This window comes from Equus quagga, chromosome 4 (assembly GCF_021613505.1).
Source record: "Equus quagga isolate Etosha38 chromosome 4, UCLA_HA_Equagga_1.0, whole genome shotgun sequence".
NCBI classification, from domain to species: Eukaryota; Metazoa; Chordata; class Mammalia; order Perissodactyla; family Equidae; genus Equus; species Equus quagga.
Window position 1 is genome coordinate 136,604,704 of NC_060270.1, and position 13,935 is coordinate 136,618,638.

General features: G+C 44.2%; 1 pseudogene; it reads right to left on the reverse strand.

Moving 5' to 3' along the window:
- Nucleotides 1-5,490: 5,490 nt before the first annotated feature.
- LOC124238730 (signal peptidase complex catalytic subunit SEC11C-like) lies at nt 5,491-6,576 on the reverse strand (annotated as a pseudogene).
- Nucleotides 6,577-13,935: the final 7,359 nt, after the last annotated feature.

The following is a 13,935-nucleotide window of genomic DNA, read 5'->3' on the forward strand; positions in this document are numbered from 1 at the left end:
GTCTGATAGGGATCAAAATTAGCCAAGCGGCCTTCAGCACTGCGGACTGGGCTCTCAGGAGTGCTGCCCCGCCCTTAGGGCAGGGCGAAGCCGCCGGCGCCGGGACGCACTTGGGCGATGACGTAACACGGAGTCGCCGGGCACTGCCCCCTACTCGGAGCGCTGCGGTGGTGACAAACAGTGATGAGAAGGTCGGGGGCGCCAGTCGTTTTGCTGCCACCCCAAACTGCAAGAGTCAGAAGGATAAATTTGCTACTCTTTATAGTGAAAAGGCTAAAATATCTTCAAACTGCCTCCATGGACTGTACCCTGACGGTGGTCGCTCCCGCCCCCGCGAGTGACGTCATCGCCACGCGGCGCTGGTTGCCCCCATGACCACACGGTTTTTGCTACTTAGTTGCCACCCCCAAGGATCGAGTCGGGTAGGGGGAAATGAATTGGCCTCTCCGATAATCCCCACAGGGCTCCCCAATATCCAGAGTAAAACCAGTTTTCTTGCCCAGCACGGTTTCACGACAGCCTGCTTGTCGCAGCCACAGCCCCACCCCGACTCAGCTCGCACCCCCAAGTCCTCTCAGGAAGATTTTCCCGAGCCGCCACTCTGGGCTCACAGTAGGTGCCGACTCTGCTGCTGGGCAGTGTGCCACCGCTGGACCTGCAAGCTCGTATTCAGACCATCGACGACAGATGTGCAGTCAGCGTCGGAAGCTGCTGTGCATAAATGGTGTATCACGTTCACCAACACTCAACTCAGTTGTCTCCTTGATCTTCCACCCACCTGCAAAATCGTTAGTTTGCGACAATTCAGCCAACCTTGTCCACTCTTGCACCAGTGCTGGAAATCACAACCCTGAGAACCAGCACCGCTGCAAACCACAGCTGTCCAATTTCAGTCGACAGTTCCGTGCAGCCAGGCAATCTTGCTAAGCCTAAAACAGTCCTTACCACGTTGCTGCTCAGAATTTCTCCTGTTCCTGTCCCCTGCTGTTCCCACCCCGGACACTCTCCTAACTTCTTGCTGAACTCTACCCACCCATCTTCTTTGGTAAAAAATTTTAAAAAATAAAAGATAAAATACTTTGCCTTCTACATTTCTGAGGAAAATGAGACCACTAGGGATGAATTTCCTTAACTCCCACCAGCCACTATTACAAAACCTACCTGCAGCCCCAGCCTTCCTTTCCTTCTCCCTCTTTCTCCTTGGAAGAGGGGTTCTGTCATCTCAAGGATGACACCTGAACTCAGGATCAATCACTTTAGAGACTGCTTCATTACCTATCCCTTCTCTTTTGTGTATTTTCAAGTTTCGCCTCTCTTGTCACTCTAACTCTTCAGTATAGAAGCCTGTTCCTGCCTATCCCATCTTTAATTTCTTTTTCTTCTGTCTCCCTTCTTTTGCAACCTACTTTTCTATCTCTGCTTTCTGAACTCCCACTCTTCCTCATTCCAATCTGCAATCTGTGCTTTTTCAGATCTACTGAAACCAGTAGTCACCTCCTAGTTATGGAATCTAATGTTACTGTCTAGGAATGGAACCATTCTATGCGACCGTCGAAAAGAAAGAGCATGATCTGTATGTATTGATAGGGAATGATCTGAAGTTAGATTGTTAACAGAAAAAACAGCTGCATGCTGAGTCATGTGTATTGTATTCTACCAATTGCGTGTTATGTGTACATCTTTTCACAGGCGAGAGAGAGGTGATAGATGTATATCCTTGTCTTATATATGCATATATTAGCTCTGAAAGGATACATTAAAAAGTGACTGACGCTGGGGAGGAGAATTGGCAACAAAGGGGAAACTCACCTTTCACTTTATGCCATATTGTATTGTTTGAACTTGTAATTCTACAAATATAGTTTAAGTATACTTTTCAACTTATTTTTAAAACTTTTAAATGTGAAAAAAGTGCATTGTTTTCAGTCTTATCTTCCTTTCCCTCTTCTCCTCCTAGATTTCTAGGATGCACTCCTTCCAGGTTTTCCTCCTATTTCTTCAGACTTTTACTTTACCTTTTCAGACTCTTTCACTTGTCACTTAAATTTATTAACTAAGTGTTTGTTGCACACTTAGTGTGTGCCAGGCACTATTCAAGGCACTGGAGAGACATGAAAATGATCAAAGCAGAGTCCCTGCTCTCATGGAAGTTGCATTCCGGTGGAGTGGAAGACAGTCTCCAGAGATGGCAGCTATCACTTGCTCCCTCCATGTATAAAAATACCGCTCTTGGGGGCCAGCCTAGTGGCACAGCGGTTAAGTGCGCATGTTCCGCTTCTCGTCGGCCTGGGGTTTGGACCACCCCTGGTGTGGACATGGCACCACTTGGCAAAAGCCGTGCTGTGGTAGGCGTCCCACGTATAAAAAGTAGAGGAAGATGGGCGTGGATGTTAGCTCAGGGCCAGGTCTTCCTCAGCAAAAAGAGGAGGATTGGCAGTAGTTAACTCAGGGCTAATCTTACTCAAAAAAAGAAAAAAAAAGAATTAAAATATTAAAAAAAAATACCACTCTTGACATCGAGATGGAGTTTATTTCCTCTCTCCCTGAATATGGGCTAGCTTTCTGATTTTTTTTTTTTAACTAAAAGAATGTGGCAGAAATGAAGTTCTGGGACTTCTGAATCAAGGCATCAAAAAGAACTGGCAACTTCCACATCCCCATCTGAGAAGCCAGCTGCCATGCTCTGAAAAAGCTTCAGTTATACTGCAGATTGATAAGAGACAATGTGAAGAGATAGGCCACGTGGAAGAGCATTAAAGTGCCAGAATGTGAGTGCAGCCTTCTGTGACATTCCAGGCCAACCCGGTTACTGGCTGAATGCAGCTGAGTGAGTGACATCAGCCAATGCCAAGTGTAGCAAAGCGGCCTAGTCAAGCCCTGCCTGAATTCTTGACCCAAATTCTCAAGAAATAATAAATTGTTGCTTTAAGCCACTAAGTTTGGGATGGTTGGTTATTCAGCAGTAACTGAAACAAGTGGGAAGAGTGAGAGATAATAAACAAATATGGTGGTGATCAGGCTGTAAAAAGGCAAAATAGTAGAGGAGCTAAAAGCACATGCTGGAGCCAGATGGCCTGGTTCAAATCTCAGCTCCAGCACTTCCTAGCCTTGTGACCTTTGCATAAGTTATTTAACCTCTATCTATCTCAGTTTCTTCATCCATAAAACAGGGATAGTAAAGTCACCTACTTTTTGGATGATATGAGGATTAAATGTTAAGTGCTTAGAATGGTACCTGGCACATGAGCGCTATATAAGTGCTGCTGTTGTTGTTGTGAACAATAAAGGTAAAAGAATAGGTGAGAAGAGTGCAACTTATCTAAGGTGGGCAGGGAGAGCCTCTTCTAAGACATCTGAAAGGACATGTGGATACTGACACCACTCCGGGCAAAGGGAACAAGTAACTGCACAGGCGAGGAGGCCAGTGTGACAAGAGCAGAATGAGAAGAGGTTGAAAGAGGCTGAGTGAGGCTGAGTGAAAGATAAGAGATAGGAAATATGATAAGATCAAGTAGACAATGACCTGGTAGTGGGGACAGAGCCTTTGGGCCATGGAAAGGACTTTGGGTTTATCAGAGTGATGAGGGCAAACACTGGAGGGCCTTGAGAAGAGAGTGTTGTAATCTGGCCATTTTAAAGGGATGACTCTTCTGCTCTGTAGTGATCAGAGTGAAGGAGTTTAAAAGTTGAAACAGGGAGATAAGGAAAAGGCCTTTGGCAATAGTTGAGGCAGAGTCAAGACGGCTTTGCCTGGAGTGACAGTGGAGGAGAAAGCAAAAAGGAGTCAGACTCCTGATTTGCAGTAGATACCCTTAACCAAGACTTTGCTTTCTGAGGTTTCCATTATCCCTGGTCAACCATGTCTGAAAATATTTAATGGAAAATTCCAGAAATAAACCATTCATTTTAAATTGCCTGCCATTCTGATGAAATCTCACGCTGACCTGCTCTGTCCTGCCCTGGGTGTGGATCATCCCTTTGTCCAGCATACCCACCCTGTGTTATACACGCGACCTGCCTGTTAGTCACTTAGTAGCTGACTCGGTTATCAGATGGGCTGCCATGCTATCACAGTGCTTGTGTTCAAGTAACCCTTATTTTACTTGGCCTCAAAGTGCAAAAGCAGTGATGCTGGCAATTCACATATGCCAAAGAGAAGCCATAAAGTGCCTCCCGTAAGTGAAAAGGTGAAAGTTCTCAACTTAAGGACAGATAAAAAAGCGTAAGCTGAGGTTGCTAAGATCTACAGTAACTTTTATTACAGTATATTTTTATAATTGTTCTATTTTATTACTAGTTATTGTTGCTAATCTGTTACTGTGCCTAATTTGTAAATTAAACTTTATCATAGGTGTGTATGTATAGGAAAAAATATAGCATGTCAAGGGTTTGGTACTATCTGTGGTTTCAGGCATCGACTGGGGGGCTTGAAACACATCCCCCACAGATAACAGGCAACCACTGCATTTTGAAAGTTGGGCCTACAGTATTTGTTCACGGATTAGACGTAAGTTTTGAGAGAAAGAGAGGCATTAAGGCCTGAGTTATTGGTAACAATGCACTGTCACTTACTGTGTTGGGAAAGACTGGGGAAAAGAATACGTTTGGAGAAATGGGAGGAAGTACCAAATAATCCTATTTGAACATGTTATAGTTTACATAGCCATTAGGCGTTTGAACACAGATGTTACGTGGGCAGTTGCACATAGGAGTCTTGTGTTAAGGAGAAAGATCAGGGCTGGAAATACAGCTTTGGAAATCATCCACGGGAAAAGCAAGCAGTCTGGGGCCTGAGCCCTGGGGTGCTCCTCTATTCAAAGAGTGAAGAGATAGGGAGGAGCCAGCCCAGAATCCTGCTGGGTTCTCCGAGCGAGGAAATAACCTGTGTTTGAGAAACAGAAAGAAGGCAAAAATATCTAGGAGGGAGTGCATGAGAGAGAAGGATGGTAGAAAATGAGGTTATAGTGGTCATGGAGGGGTTGGTGGGCCAGGCTAATAGTTTGCTTTTTATTCTAATTGCAAGAGGAATCAGCAGAAAGTGTAAAGTGTGGGAGTGACCTGATCTGATTTATATTTTTGAAAATTCATTGTCTAGTGCTTTATGTGTACTTCCTACTCTATTGCACAGAATGTTAAAAGGAACTGAGGGTTGAGATTAAGTAAGATTAGTGAGTTTTGTTTAAATTCATTCTGACTGAAGAGATTATGGGAGAGTCAGAAAAGAAGCAGGGAGACCAAGGAGAAGCAATTGCCTTAGGCCAGATGAGAGATGGTGATGCCTCGGACTGGGGTGACAGCAGCACGCCCCAGCTGAGAATTAGAGAGGTTTGAGAGAGTCTCGGGAAGTACAATTGGCATGATTTAATGATGAATTCGATGATTTTTAAAAATCTTTACTGATGAATCATTTATTTGGAAAAGACAAAAACATCTCCACATTCTTTTCTGTTATGCAGAAAGTGAGACGTTTCAAATATATTAGTTTTCCTCTTTTTCAACAGAATTCATTTCAATCTGGTCCCAGGAACTGCTTCTCATTTTAGGATTCACGTTTTAGTAACACATATGCACCCATTACAGTCAAAAGAGCATACTTGAATTTTGGATGGTCATTCATTATTATAGTCACCATACAAACTGTAGGGGAGGAAGACATTTCCTCTACCCTCTCTGGATTCGTCTGGCCAGAGAACAAGTTAAATTCACATGAGACAGAATAGCAGGAGAAAATTAAACAAAGCTTTATAACATGTATACATGGGAGAGGTCAGGCAAACTGAGCAACTCGCCAAAATGGCCGAAACCACCACCTCATCCATCATATCCAGCTAAAGACAAAGGAGGATGTTGGGGGTGGGAGGAGTCAGTTACAGGAGGTTACCAGACAAGCACAATAAACAAATGCAGATTTAAGTCCTTGCCTTCCTCATTGATTAAGAGTTTCTAGAGATAAGGTCATCCCCCCTTCTTCCTGGTAGAGAGGGAGATATCTTTACAGATGTCTCTTACAAAGAGTAAGTAAATTCTACTTTTCAGTTGCTTTCCTGTCTGCAAAGCAATGAGCCCCCAAATAATCATCATGCCAAAGAGACATACCTTGGGATGGCCAATTCCAGGCCCCCACACAACATATGGTAAAAACCCTCTGGCTCTTCCCACCAGGTCCTTTTTGAGCGAGTCCTGGTCTTTGTAAAGCCTCTACCATCAACTTCATTATTATCTCCTTTAGTCAGAAATTTGATGTCTCCATTATCTTTTTCATGAACTTTGATTACTCTGTGAACTACTGGAATGTCTCGTCCTTCAACTTTAAAAACAACAATCTCACCAGCTCTAATTAGGGTCTTCCTGGAAATTTGTTAGGAACAGAAAGTCACCCTATGAAAGGCTGGGTCCACTCAGCACCACTGTGATCGGGCTCTTGCTGCCAGTGAGGACAATCGAGCTTTTCCAGATCATGAATGCAGAAGACACAATCATGGCAAAGCTTCAAACCTGGTAGAAGAGCTGACACTTGTTCCACTTTCTCAGGTCCCCACAGAGGTCCAAACCGGACACAGGGAGATGCTTCCCCATGTTGCTTGTGCACCATGGGAGGGTCTCTGGGTGCTGAGGCGGGCTCAGAGTGTCACAGACAGCTCTAGACATTATATTTGATTCATATGCTGCTTGTTTTTTTTTTTTTTTGAAGAAGAAGAAGATTAGCCCTGAGCTAACTGCTGCCAATCCTCCTCTTTTTGCTGAGGAAGACTGGCCCTGAGCTAACATCCATGCCCATCTTCCTCTATTTTATATGTGGGACACCTACCACAGTATGGCTTGCCAAGTGGTGCCACGTCCGCACCAGGGATCCGAACCAGCGAATCCTGGGCCTCCAAAGCAGAAGATGCGCACTTAACTGCTGCGCCACAGGGCTGGCCCCTGCTGCTTGGGTTTTTTTCTTGAGCAACTGATTAATGGAAATTTCGTTTTCTGAACCGGAGAAGACCAAGGATAAGCATTTTGGCATGGTTTAAGAGGTCTCTTTTGGACATGCTGACTTTGGGATACCTTTTTGGCATCCAAGTGGAAATGTCAAATTGGCAATCAGTGTTGTAGAGAGAGAAATCAGGGCTGGAGAGAGAGATTTGAGAGTCATTTGCACGTAAATGCCATTCAAAGCTAAAGAGACTAGCTGCAATTACCTGGGAGGAAAGTGTAGATAAGTAAGTATAGATAAGAAAGTGTAGATAAGAGTGGAACTGAGCACTGGGTCACCCAAACTCGAAAGGTGAGCAGAGGAGGAGGAGCTAGGAAAGATGATAGCAGAGGAGTCCCCACAGGTGTAGGAGGAAAACTAGGAAAGTGCCCGCTTCCCAGAAATCAAAGAGGCTTTCAAGAAGGCTGGTGTGATAAATGATGTTGAATGCAGCTCAACAGTAAAGTAAGGTAAGGTCTGAGAGGTAGCCTTTGGATTTGGTAAGAGGGAACCTTTGGTTTGGTGGAGCAGTAGACACAGAGGCTCCACTGGGGTGAGTTAAAGAGAAAACAGGAGGTGAGGGGGGCTGGCCCCGTGGCCGAGTGGTTAAGTTCGCGCGCTCCGCTGCAGGCGGCCCAGTGTTTCGTTAGTTTGAATCCTGAGCGCGGACATGGCACTGCTCATCAGACCACGCTGAGGCAGCGTCCCACATGCCACAACTAGAAGAACCCACAACGGAGAATACACAACTATGTACCGGGGAGGCTTTGGGGAGAAAAAGGAAAAAAAAAAACAAAAAAAAAAAACAGGAGGTGAGGAAGTAGAGGCATCTCCTTCAGGAAGTGTTGCCGTACAGTGGAATCAAAAACTGGGGCAGTAGCTGGAGGGAGTATGGAGTCAAGGTATAGAGTAGATACCCCAATCCCAAGCATTAAAAAAATCAAACAGCTGATGTGATAGCAAACCTAGATTTCCTACTGGAAAGAATCTGACCTGCAAGGAAAAAAAGAAAAGATGTCCAAACATGGATTTCTATATATTGTCATAGACTCAATCTGAGTTGAATCTACTTATAAGCTCTTTTAGCATGGCATGTGTTACACTAGTTTGCAAACCTATATGTCTCTCTTGTCATATTCTAAACTCCATAGTGTTTTTCTCATTTTTTAATTCTCTAGAGACTAGTACAGTGCCTTGCACTTTAGTAATTGTTCAATAAAATGGTTTATTGAGATCTAGCAATTTAAGAATTTATTGAATTGCAGTTCATTGATAGAGACATAAGTACTTGCCTCTCCTGCCAGCTGCCCTGACTTATATCGGTTCTATTTTTTATCCTCTGATTGATTGCCCACTGGGAGGAATTGAGGACTGCTTCTCCCACTTTCCAATCCTTAAAAGTCAGAGAAGACAAGGATCCTCCTGGGCTCAAAGGGCAAAAAGATTGAAGGCAATGGTTTACCTGCCCTGGGGCAATCCCTGAGTGAGTGTGTGAATGTGTATCTGTGTGTGTGTGTATCTGTGTGTGTGTGTGTGTGTATTGGAGGGGGTGATGCAGCCTCTGGAAGGTAATGATATTTGTGCTAATTTTAATAATGTGGCAATACAATATATTTTATAATGTACTATGTGAAAAATGCTTCATATGTGTATTTTATCCTCATAACAACCCCATGATAGGTATAATTATTCCTAAAATACAGATGAAGAAACCAAGGCCCACTGACTTGTCCAAGTTAATCTAACTACAGTACTCTAAGTGGCAGAGGAAGTCAGACCTGGGCCTCCAAATCTAGATCTTCAAACTCTAAATCTTCTGTTTTCCCCTTACTTCAACTCCCACTGGGTCAAGGTGCTGAATAGAGAGCTTAGCACTAAGATCAAAAGCAGGGTTCAAAAAAGAGATGATAGATGATGACAGAAAAGAAATAACCAGGTCGGTGAAGGCTGGTTTGAGAAACTGAGACGGACTCATGGGAGGGCCGTGTGCGGGGATGTACCCCGGAGAGGGGTCAGGCAAACAGGACGTGAACACTGGGTCTGGGCTCCCGTCTGCCAGATGCGTGCATGTATGCTGGGGGTGGGGGTACAATCACACACCTGTATCAGTGCTAGTATTTAATTCAACAGCCATTTATGGAGTCTGAAAAGAGAAGATGATATAGTTCATACCTCAAAGAATGTACTTACCAACTTGTTAGGAAAACAGTAAAAGCAGTGATTAGAATGCACAGTTCAGACAATCAGAGATCCAGGAGCTCAGCCTTGGGAGAGATGGGGGTCGGGGTGGAGAAAATCAAACCAAGGGAAGATTCTGAACAGAGATGGAACCTCAGCCAGGACCTGAAGGAGGGCCAGGTACAGGGGAGGGAAGAACACGTCAGGTGGGAAAGACGGGAATAGTGGTGGGCAGGGCGGGAGAGGGTCAGTTGTCAGAACCAAGCTGAGGGATTTAGACTTGTTCCACAGTTACGTGGGGGGATCTTTGAGGATGTTTAATCAGAAATGATCAAAGAGGGATTTAAAAACATCTTCTGGGCTTTCGAAATAGAGCTGTAGTTTGTGCATCTTATTCTACTTAACTATTAAAATAGAAGTTCTGTGTGTGTGTGTTACACTTATTATTCTTACTGAATTAGATTATGTTTCTCTCCCAAGTTAAAAAAGAATAGTTAAAAACAACTTAGACCTTTGTTTTAAAAAATGGATGCTGAGATTCCGAGTAGCTGAGATTTTAGAAAAGGGGCACCGACTCCCAGTGACATCTGGGAGCACTTTACTATGTGGCTAAACTTCATGCACCAAGATAATGACCAAGATGAGGAGCAAAGACCTGCTGATGACATATTGTAATTTGGGGGGAATGATTTAAATAGAAACACTTCTACTCATCTCATACCAAAAATAATTAGTGGAGTGAATGACTAATCACCAGATGTAGGTGAGCAGATGGCAACTTATTTTTAGAAAGAAGCACATGGCTATATGAAAACTGTTGAGACACATATTCATAAATCCTATATTACGACATATAAGTAACCATTAGAGCAAGCATATTTTCACAAAATGTTAAAATACATATTTAAATAAAATATTAATCTGTATCTGAGGGGTTTTTGGGGTTTTTTTTTTTCCTGCTTTATCTCCCCAAATCCCGCCCCCTCTGAGTACACAGTTGTATATCTTAGTTGAAGGTCCCTCTAGTTGTGCCATGTGGGACACCGCCTCAGCATGGCCTGATGAGCGGTGCTAGGTCAGTCAGTGCCCAGGATCTGAACCAGCGAAACCCCAGGCTGCCGCAGCGGAGCTCGAGAACTTAACCACTTGGCCACAGGCTGGCCCCTGAGTTATTTGTATATAACATGTGCCTAATAATGTTACACGTCTCTCTCTTATTCTTTCCTTGTCTCTCTCTTTTCTTTTTGTTTTTCAGGTATGCTTTTTGGTGAGGAAGATTGGCCCTGAGCTAACATCTGTTGCCAACCTTCCTCTTTTTTTTTTCTCCCCAAAGCCTCAGTGCATGCTTGTATATCCTAGCTGTAAGTCATTCTAGTTCTTCTATGTGGGATGCTGCCACAGGACGACCTAATAAGCAATGTGTAGGTCCACGCCCAGGATCCCATCTGTGAGCCCTGGGCCACCTAAGTGGAGTGCGGGAACTTAACCACTCAGCCACCAGCAAGCCCCTCCTTGTTTCAGTTTCATTGACAAAACCTGTTTTTGTTTTTTTGCTGAAGATAAGCGTTGAGCTAAAATCTGTGCCAATCTTCCTCTATTTTGTAGGTGGGTCGCAGCCACAGCATGGCTGACTAGTGGTGTAGGTCCACACTGGGGATGGGGGGGCAGGGCAGGTGGAATCAGGCAGCTTAAGCAAAGCCCTGCACTTAACCACCAGGCCACAAGGCCTGCCTGACAAAACTTGTTCTACTGTCATCTCTTAGCATTCTGATCTCAAGCTGGGCATTATATGTCACTTTTTTTTTTGCTAAAAATAAAAAGCAGTAGTTTGGGCTAAAGGATTCCTTTCTTGTGTGTATTACAACACGTAACAGGTAAATTGTTATAAACATTGAAAGAAAGCATTTAGACCCCAACCTACAAAAAATAGTGCCTCAAATATTTATCTGCAAGTGAGTTGTTTGAAATTTAAAACGTTTTCCCAAAGACACAGGCAGGTCAATAATGGTTTAGTTCCTGGGCTAATCTACAAATATTATTTGATTTATGAGGTCGTTCCAAGAACGTGCATTTGCAATGAAAAATATAGCTGAAAGCAATACTTTATAATTTAAAAAAAGAGATCGGAAAACCCTTGGTATTGAGTAATTTTTCATGAATTTCATGGCACTTAAAGAAAAGCAGGCTTTAACGGTGAAGGGTGAAGAGTTCCATGGAAGGTGCGAGCTCTGCAGCGGAGGGACAGGGGTGGTGGAGGGGCGGCAGCGCCGGGTCCAGCGGTGTGGGAGCCTGGGCCCACAGGAAAAGCGTGCGCCCTCGGCAGTGCCCGGATCAAGGTATCCACCTGTTCGCTGACTCCGTCAGGAAAAGTTGATAAAAGCCCTACAATTTAGAAAAGCATCTAATCTAAATCTGTTCGCACACACTGTCAACGCTCATAAACCCGCCCTGCGGGGGTGAGGAGGCAGAGGGACACCGGGGAGGGGGACCCGGGAACGGCGAGCCACCCATTGGAAAGACTTCCCTTTGCACAGCGATGCGGGCTCATAAAACAAACCAGCAGCAGCTTGTCTTTGTTTAAAATGTGAATACTGTATTTTGTTCCTCATGGATTTTTGGGCATTAATTTTGACTTTTAAAATATTGCATGAAGATGGTTTAGCTATTATTTTGATTTTTCTGGATTACGGAGGGCTTTTTGGTGCCCTCTTAGGCCTCATCTCATCCGGGGCATTGGTGGGAAGCGGTGAGAAAGGAGGCGGCAGGAGGGGCCCCACGGTGACCCTTTTCTTTCTCTCTGTCTCTGTGTCTCTCTCCCTTTTCCACTCCCCCGCTCCCCTTCTTTCTTATCTTTAAAAGGTTTTTTTCTGAGTTTGGGTCTCCAGTGCCATCCGTCTTCCCTGGCTGCTACTGAAGGCCCAGCCATAACCTGGAGCCAGCGGGCTCCTGGGGGCCGCGAGCTGGGCAGGGCGCAGTACTTCTGAGGGGAAGAGGCCTAATCGATTTGCGCAGGTTTTAAAATTATACGTATTTTTTTTTTTTAAATGTGGTTAAATCCTCTGAATTTCGGAGCCTTGGGGCCACGTCTGGTTTGCCTAGCCCTAGCAACTGCTAGGCTTATGTATGTGATGAAGGCAGTTGGAGGAATAAGAAAAACTTAACGAAGTAACTGGATGGGGAGAAGAAAAAAGATTGTTTAAAAAGGATGTGCGTAAATTGAAGAAAGAGATTGCCTAAAGTGGAGTCACCTTGGCTGTCAGTGGCAAAGTCCAAAGAAAATTGGGATGAGTGTGTGGTGGGAGGAGAGATTTGGGATTCCGGAGGGGAGTTATCTCCAAAAAGAGGTTGAGAGGGGAGAAAAGTTGATTTGGTCAGTTCTCCATCCTGGCCACCAAGTGGTGCTGTCGGTACAGGGCTGGCTGCTTTCTGGAATGAGGGAGAAGGGGTTCCCGCATCCTGGGATGGAGATGGGGAGAGGGAGTCTCAGAGGGCCTGCGCGCAGTTGGTGGGGGTCAGAAATTCACAAGTCAGGTTCTTGTAAGTTGTGTTTATGTACCCACAATATATACATATTTTAAAGTAATACTAACTTGCAGGAGACATTTTCAAACAGTTCTAAAACTACTACTTTCAGTACTGTGGAGTGTGCTACACTTCGGCAAGGAAAAAGATGGGTTTCCAGGCTGGACCACTTTACTCTGACAGATCAAGAAACTTTAGGGCACTGTTAAAGAAGGTTGTGGGAGCCTTTGAATGCATTTCGTTAACAATGAGAAGTTGTACCAAAGTACCACTACCCTTTAGTCGTTACCCTGAGCACTTCTGTCGTGGACTGATTGTTCTGATTCCGTTTTGACTGTGAGCAGCTGCTAGAAAGAGGTGCACTGAGTTGAAGACAGCGGATGGAGGGTGCTCCCCTCAGCCTCTGCCTTCAGGAATACGTGTTTTCTGTCAGAGAGGAATTTCCTTCTGGTGGGTTCGGAAACCACGCTGGGTCCAAGAAGCAAAATGCCCTTCCATGTGCAACGTAACAGTGTGCTGAGTTGATGGACCCACTGTGTGTCAGGGCACAGAATCCTCATTGTGTGGAGACGTGGGTAAAAGCATAGACCCTAGAGTCGATACCAGTGGGTTTAAGCCTGATTCTGACACTTATACTCTAAGAAAGTTTGGACGATTCCCAGTTTTCTCATCTAAAATTTGGGGAATAAAATATCTATGACATAGAATTAAATGAGATAATATATCTGAAATCCTTGGTTAGAACATAAAAAAAAAAAGATAGCCATATTAGGCGGCAATGCCTGAAGAAAGAGGGGAGGACCAAGAACAGGCATGGAAACTCCTGTGTGACTGATTATCTCCCAATTCTTACATTGTATCAAGAAGGAAGATGGTCAAGAAGGTTTCAGGGACCGGCTTTGGAGCTGTCTGCCTTAGTCTAAATCCTGGTTCCACCGCTTCTGACTTGTGTGGCCGTGGGCGAATTATTTCATACTACTGACTTCAGAATTGTTGTGAGCGGATACAAGTAAACTATGTGCTGGCCTTATTATTGTTGTCACTTTTTTTTTCTACCTGTAGCCAGAAGACTTGAACTAAATCCTGATTATGCTATATTTACAAATCTATTCTTTATGAAAAGAACCTTAAATCACGCTTTAAAAAAATCATGCTGTTATATTGAAAGTGGAAAATTAAATATAAAATTGGTGTTCCCCATTTCACTGGGCACCTATTCATCAGTTCAAGTCATTTCTGGAATTTTCCCTTAATGCATTCAGACTCAAGAAATTAAA